The 7617-nt window shown below is 46.4% G+C and overlaps 1 long non-coding RNA gene across 1 annotated transcript; it reads right to left on the bottom strand.

The window, feature by feature from the left end:
• Window positions 1-592: 592 nt before the first annotated feature.
• Window positions 593-7401, bottom strand: LOC142070081 (uncharacterized). Its single transcript, XR_012666014.1, has 6 exons — window positions 7378-7401; window positions 6890-6928; window positions 5432-5479; window positions 2539-2562; window positions 2050-2088; window positions 593-640 (listed from the first exon to the last, which is right to left on the bottom strand). It is a non-coding gene; the product is annotated as an uncharacterized LOC142070081 (long non-coding RNA).
• Window positions 7402-7617: the final 216 nt, after the last annotated feature.

Below are 7617 nucleotides of genomic sequence, written 5' to 3'. Positions count from 1 at the left end.
AATTAGTGGGTACCCAAAGGAACTGGTGGACACTTTGTGCCTGTTCAGTGGACTTGTAGCAGAAGACATCATCCTCCCATGAAGCCATGGGAAATTCTCATGAGGCTCCCAGTGGGGATGGGCTTGTATCCCAAAACTCTTGGGATATCTCCCAGGTGCAGTGCAATGCGGCTGATGTCAAAGACCCTTTTGCAAGATATTTCATGGGTGCCTAAAGGAATTGTGCAGAGGACAACCTCCCATCAACCCTTGCAATCTCATATAAACCTCCCAAATATGTGTTCACCTGGGGACCCTTGGAGGTAGCTCCCAACAGAAGTGCCTTCTGAGTGACATCAAAAAGCCTCTTCTGGTATGCCTCATTATTACCCCGGGTACTGGGGAGAGGGAGGCGAACCTGCTATAACCCTCTGGAAATTTTCATAAGCCTGGTGGAGTGGGATGACTTTCCATGCTGCTTTTGCAACATGGGCAAATGCAGCCAATGCTCCTCGAAGGCAAACGTTACCAGACATCCAACTAGCTGAAACGGTGTCTATTCATTGATGTGTGTGAAGCTACATGACATGGAGAGGTATTCTCTGGTACTTACGTTCTTGTTGCCGATGCCCCCATTCTGGATGTTGTTCTTACCGAAGTTCTGCAAGATGGGGAATGTTTATTATGTTTATTGTGTAACAGCTATAGGGCTCAAATGGATATTCCTTCGACCCAGTGGGCCATGGACAATTTATAACATCTGGGGATGTGGCGTAATGATTCCAGTGCTTCTCTGGACAATTTACACCAGTGGGAACATGGCCCCGTTGATTCCTATGACACTACGACAAATTTACATGAACTAGGGATCGGCCACGGCATCATTCTCATCCACTGGTGGAAACCAAGAGAGAATCCTTGGTAAAGTTCCGACACTCCAAGGCTGTAGTTCGAGAGGAAAGATAACTGCTGATACTCACCACTGACCAGAATTGGTTGTTTTTCTAGAGAGGTTAGGAATGCACACTGTTCCACCCCCCACAACGGTAGCAGAGGTTGTACCATCTAAGAACTTCAGAATAGCCACACCAGATCAGACCGATAGGCCAGTCTACCCTGATGTCCCTCCCTGGGGCTGGAACAGAGGAATAGGCCCCCCAGTCATATCTCCTAAAAGACCCAGTATTCCACTACTGACCTCTTCAATGCTATCAACATAGATAATATCTCCTCGGTACTAATCTAGTATTTTAACTCTTATGCTATGCTTAGATCCCCTCCCACCAAAGTATGTCTCATTCATAGATACCTGGGTATCCTCTTTTGTTCTGCAGCAACCAAGCCACATGTTATTTCCACTCAGGTGACATGAAGCAAAATTAATAGCAAAGGAGTCAGCCAAGGTATCCCTGATAGGGCACCATTTACCCTGAGTTTCTAGGACTGTAGCCAAGAGCAGTGCATTCCGTGTGATTTCAGAAGGATCTCTTGGGAGACATTTAGTGGGTGCTCAAAGGAACTGTGGGGCACTTCGTTTCTCTCCAATGGACTTGTAGCAGAAGACATCATCCTCCCATGAAGCCCTGGGAAATTCACATGAGGCGCCCTGTGGGCTGGACAGGTATCCCAAAAGTCTTGGCATATCTCCCAGGTGCAGTGCAATGTGGCTGATGTCAAAGACCCTTTTGCAAGATATTTTATGGGTGCCCAAAGGAATTGTGGAAAGGACAACCTCCCATCAACCCTGGCAATCTCATATCAGCCTCCCAAATGTGAGTTCATATGGGGACCCTCTGACATAGCTCCCAGCAGAAATGCTTTCCAAGTGATATAAGAAAGCCTCTTCTGGCATGCCTCATTCGTACCCCTGGTACCGTGGGAGAGGGAGGTGAACCTGCTATAAGCCTCTGGAGATGTTCTTAAGGGCTGTGGAGTGGGAGGACTTTCTGGCAAATGCAGCCAGTGCTCCTCGAAGGCAAACGTTACCAGACATCAAACTAGCTGAAACGGGGTCCATTCACTCATGTGTGTGAAGCTACAGAGCACGGAGAGGTAATCTCTGGGACTCACGTTGTTGCTATTCCTGTTGCCTCCGAAGTTCCCGTTACCCTGCAAGATGGGGAATGTTTATTATGTTTATTGTTTAACACCAATAGGGCTGCAACGGATATTCCATCGACCCAGTGGGCCATGGAGAATGTATAGCATCTTGGGATGTTGCGTATTGATTCCAGTGCTTCTCTAGGCAATTTACACCAGTGGGAGCCTGGTCCCATTGATTCCTATGTAACTTGGGCAAATTTACATGAATTGGGGTTCTCCCCCAACATCATTCTCACCCACTAATGGAAACCAAGAGAGAATCTTTGGTCAAACTCCTACATTTCAAGGCTGTAAATTTGTTATACAAGGCTGGACTGATGGAATAAAAGGGTTCAGGGTGGCAGTTGCGTAGAGAGCTTTGCCAGTAAAAGGTTGGGCTGTTAGTCAGCAGCGATACAGAATAGTATTGAGGCAAAGCAAGATAGTCCGATAGGACAGATAACTGCTGATACTCACCATTGAAAAGAATTCGTTGTTTTTCTACAACAGAAAGAGAAGTTAGGAATGCACACTGTTCAACCCCCCGAGAAGGGTAGCAGAGGTTGTACAGTGAGTAACTTCAGAATAGCCGCACCAGATCAGACCAATAGGCCAATCTACCCTAATGTCCCTCCCCGGGCTGGAACAGAGGAATGGGCCCCTCAATCATATCTCCCAAAATGCCCAGTATTCCAGTGCTGACCCCATCAATGCTGTAGACATAGATAATATATCTTCGGTGCTAATCTAGCACTTTAACTCTTATGCTATGCTTAGATCCCCTCACAGCTAAGTACGTTTCTTAGATATCTGTCTCTCCTCTTTTGTTCTCCAGGAAACAAGCCACATATTATTCCCACTCAGATGACATAAGGCAAAATTAATCTAATAGCAAAGGAGTCAGCCAAGCTATCCTTGATCGGACACAATTTACCCTGAGTTCCTAGGACTGTTGCCAAGAGCAGTGCATTCGGTGTGATTTCGGAAAGATCTCTTGGGAGAGAATTAGTGGGTACCCAAAGGAACTGGTGGACACTTCATTCCTGTTCAGTGGACTTGTAATAGAAGACATCATCCTCCTATGAAGCCATGGGAAATTCTCATGTGGCTCCAAATGGAGATGAGGCTTGTATCCCAAAACTCTTGGGATATCTCCCATGTGCAATGTGTTGTGGGTGATATCAAAGACCCTCTTGCAAGACATTTCATGGGTGCCGAAAGAAATTGTGGAGAGGACAACCTCCCATCAACCCTGGCAATCCCATATACATTTCCCAAATATGTGTTCACCTGGGGACCCTTGGAGGTAGCTCCCTTCTGAGTGACATCAGAAAGCCTCTTCTGGTATGCCTCATTATTACCCCGGGTACTGGGGAGAGGAAGGCGAACCTGCTATAACCCTCTGGAAATTTTCATAAGCCTGGTGGAGTGGGATGACTTTCCATGCTGCTTTTGCAACATGGGCAAATGCAGCCAATGCTCCTCGAAGGCAAACGTTACCAGACATCCAACTAGCTGAAACGGGGTCCATTCTCTGATTTGTGTGAAGCTACAGAGCATGGAGAGGTATTCTCTGTTACTTACGCTGTTGTCGTTAAAACTGCCGCCGTGGATGTTGCCGGTGTTCACGCTACCAGATTTCTGCAAGATGGGGAAAGTTTATTATGTTTATTGTGACAGATTTCTAAGTAGTAGCCATGTTAGTCTGTATCTGCAAAAAGAGGAGTACTTGCGGCACCTTAGAGACCAAGCAGTTTCTTTGGGCATAAGCTTTCATGGGCTAGAACCCAATTCATCAGATGTAAAACCTATAGGGCTCCAATGTATATTCCATCGACCCACTGGGCCGTGGTCAACTGATAGCATCTGGGGATGTGGCGTATTGATTCCAGCCCTTCTCTGGACAAAATACACCGGTGGGAACCTGGCCCCGTTGATTCCTATGAAACTAGGGCAAATTTACATGAACTGGGGATTTCCCCCAGCATCATTCTCACCCACTAATGGAAACCAAGAGAGAATCCTTGGTAAAGCTCTGACGTTCCAAGGCTATAAATTTGTTATCCATGGCTGGACTGATGGGATAAAAGGGGACAGAATGGCAGTTGCATAGAGAGTTTTGCAAGCAAAGCGTTGGGCTGTTAATGAGCAGCGATACAGAATAGTGTTGAGGCAAAGCATGACAGTCCGATAGGACAGATAACTGCTGATACTCACCACTGCCCAGAATTGGTCGTTTTCCTACAACAGAAAGAGAAGTTAGGAATGCACAGTGTTTAACCCCTCACAAGGGTAGCAGAGGGTGTACTAGCGAGTAACTTCAGAGTAGCCACACCAGATCGGACCAATAGCCAATCTACCCTGATGACCCTCCCCGGGCTGGAACAGAGGAATGGGCCCCTCAATCATATCTCCCAAAATACCAAGTATTCCAGTGCTGACCCCATCAATGCTGTAGACATAGATAATATATCTTCTAAATCTAATAAATTTAGAAGATATATTATCTTTAGATAAATTTAAATTTAGATAATAAATCTAGCACTTTAACTCTTATGCTATGCTTAGTACGTTTCTTAGATATCTGTCTCTCCTCTTTTGTTCTTCAGGAAACAAGCCACATATTATTCCCACTCAGATGACATAAGGCAAAATTAATCTAATAGCAAAGGAGTCAGCCAAGCTATCCTTGATCGGACACAATTTACCCTGAGTTCCTAGGACTGTTGCCAAGGGCAGTGCATTCAGTGTGATTTCAAGAAAGATCTCTTGGGAGAGAATTAGTGGGTACCCAAAGGAACTGGTGGACACTTTGTGCCTGTTCAGTGGACTTGTAGCAGAAGACATCATCCTCCCATGAAGCCATGGGAAATTCTCATGAGGCTCCCAGTGGGGATGGGCTTGTATCCCAAAACTCTTGGGATATCTCCCAGGTGCAGTGCAATGCGGCTGATGTCAAAGACCCTTTTGCAAGATATTTCATGGGTGCCCAAAGGAATTGTGCAGAGGACAACCTCCCATCAACCCTTGCAATCTCATATAAACCTCCCAAATATGTGTTCACCTGGGGACCCTTGGAGGTAGCTCCCAACAGAAGTGCCTTCTGAGTGACATCAAAAAGCCTCTTCCGGTATGCCTCATTATTACCCCGGGTACTGGGGAGAGGGAGGCGAACCTGCTATAACCCTCTGGAAATTTTCATAAGCATGGTGGAGTGGGATGACTTTCCATGCTGCTTTTGCAACATGGGCAAATGCAGCCAATGCTCCTCGAAGGCAAACGTTACCAGACATCCAACTAGCTGAAACGGTGTCTATTCATTGATGTGTGTGAAGCTACATGACATGGAGAGGTATTCTCTGGTACTTACGTTCTTGTTGCCGATGCCCCCATTCTGGATGTTGTTCTTACCGAAGTTCTGCAAGATGGGGAATGTTTATTATGTTTATTGTGTAACAGCTATAGGGCTCAAATGGATATTCCTTCGACCCAGTGGGCCATGGACAATTTATAGCATCTGGGGATGTGGCGTAATGATTCCAGTGCTTCTCTGGACAATTTACACCAGTGGGAACATGGCCCCGTTGATTCCTATGACACTACGACAAATTTACATGAACTAGGGATCGGCCACGGCATCATTCTCATCCACTGGTGGAAACCAAGAGAGAATCCTTGGTAAAGTTCCGACACTCCAAGGCTGTAGTTCGAGAGGAAAGATAACTGCTGATACTCAGCACTGACCAGAATTGGTTGTTTTTCTAGAGAGGTTAGGAATGCACACTGTTCCACCCCCCACAAGGGTAGCAGAGGTTGTACCATCTAAGAACTTCAGAATAGCCACACCAGATCAGACCGATAGGCCAGTCTACCCTGATGTCCCTCCCTGGGGCTGGAACAGAGGAATAGGCCCCCCCAGTCATATCTCCTAAAAGACCCAGTATTCCACTACTGACCTCTTCAATGCTATCAACATAGATAATATCTCCTCGGTACTAATCTAGTATTTTAACTCTTATGCTATGCTTAGATCCCCTCCCACCAAAGTATGTCTCATTCATAGATACCTGGGTATCCTCTTTTGTTCTGCAGCAACCAAGCCACATGTTATTTCCACTTAGGTGACATGAAGCAAAATTAATAGCAAAGGAGTCAGCCAAGGTATCCCTGATAGGGCACCATTTACCCTGAGTTTCTGGGACTGTAGCCAAGAGCAGTGCATTCCGTGTGATTTCGGAAGGATCTCTTGGGAGACATTTAGTGGGTGCTCAAAGGAACTGTAGGGCACTTCGTTTCTGTCCAATGGACTTGTAGCAGAAGACATCATCCTCCCATGAAGCCCTGGGAAATTCACATGAGGCGCCCTGTGGGCTGGACAGGTATCGCAAAAGTCTTGGCATATCTCCCAGGTGCAGTGCAATGTGGCTGATGTCAAAGACCCTTTTGCAAGATATTTTATGGGTGCCCAAAGGAATTGTGGAAAGGACAACCTCCCATCAACCCTGGCAATCTCATATCAGCCTCCCAAATGTGAGTTCATATGGGGACCCTCTGACATAGCTCCCAGCAGAAATGCTTTCCAAGTGATATAAGAAAGCCTCTTCTGGCATGCCTCATTCGTACCCCTGGTACCGTGGGAGAGGGAGGTGAACCTGCTATAAGCCTCTGGAGATGTTCTTAAGGGCTGTGGAGTGGGAGGACTTTCCGGCAAATGCAGCCAGTGCTCCTCGAAGGCAAACGTTACCAGACATCAAACTAGCTGAAACGGGGTCCATTCACTCATGTGTGTGAAGCTACAGAGCACGGAGAGGTAATCTCTGGTACTCACGTTGTTGCTATTCCTGTTGCCTCCGAAGTTCCCGTTACCCTGCAAGATGGGGAATGTTTATTATGTTTATTGTTTAACACCAATAGGGCTGCAACGGATATTCCTCGACCCAGTGGGCCATGGAGAATGTATAGCATCTCGGGATGTTGCGTATTGATTCCAGTGCTTCTCTAGGCAATTTACACCAGTGGGAGCCTGGTCCCATTGATTCCTATGTAACTTGGGCAAATTTACATGAATTGGGGTTCTCCCCCAACATCATTCTCACCCACTAATGGAAACCAAGAGAGAATCTTTGGTCAAACTCCTACATTTCAAGGCTGTAAATTTGTTATACAAGGCTGGACTGATGGAATAAAAGGGTTCAGGGTGGCAGTTGCGTAGAGAGCTTTGCCAGTAAAAGGTTGGGCTGTTAGTCAGCAGCGATACAGAATAGTATTGAGGCAAAGCATGACAGTCCGATAGGACAGATAACTGCTGATACTCACCATTGAAAAGAATTCGTTGTTTTTCTACAACAGAAAGAGAAGTTAGGAATGCACACTGTTCAACCCCCCGAGAAGGGTAGGAGAGGTTGTACCAGTGAGTAACTTCAAAATAGCCGCACCAGATCAGACCAATAGGCCAATCTACCCTAATGTCCCTCCCCGGGCTGGAACAGAGGAATGGGCCCCTCAATCATATCTCCCAAAATGCCCAGTATTCCAGTGCTGACCCCATCAATGCTG

Source organism: Caretta caretta, chromosome 24 (genome assembly GCF_965140235.1).
Source record: "Caretta caretta isolate rCarCar2 chromosome 24, rCarCar1.hap1, whole genome shotgun sequence".
NCBI classification, from domain to species: Eukaryota; Metazoa; Chordata; order Testudines; family Cheloniidae; genus Caretta; species Caretta caretta.
Note: the sequence above shows the minus strand (reverse complement) of the source record. Positions and strands in the feature narration are given on the sequence as shown.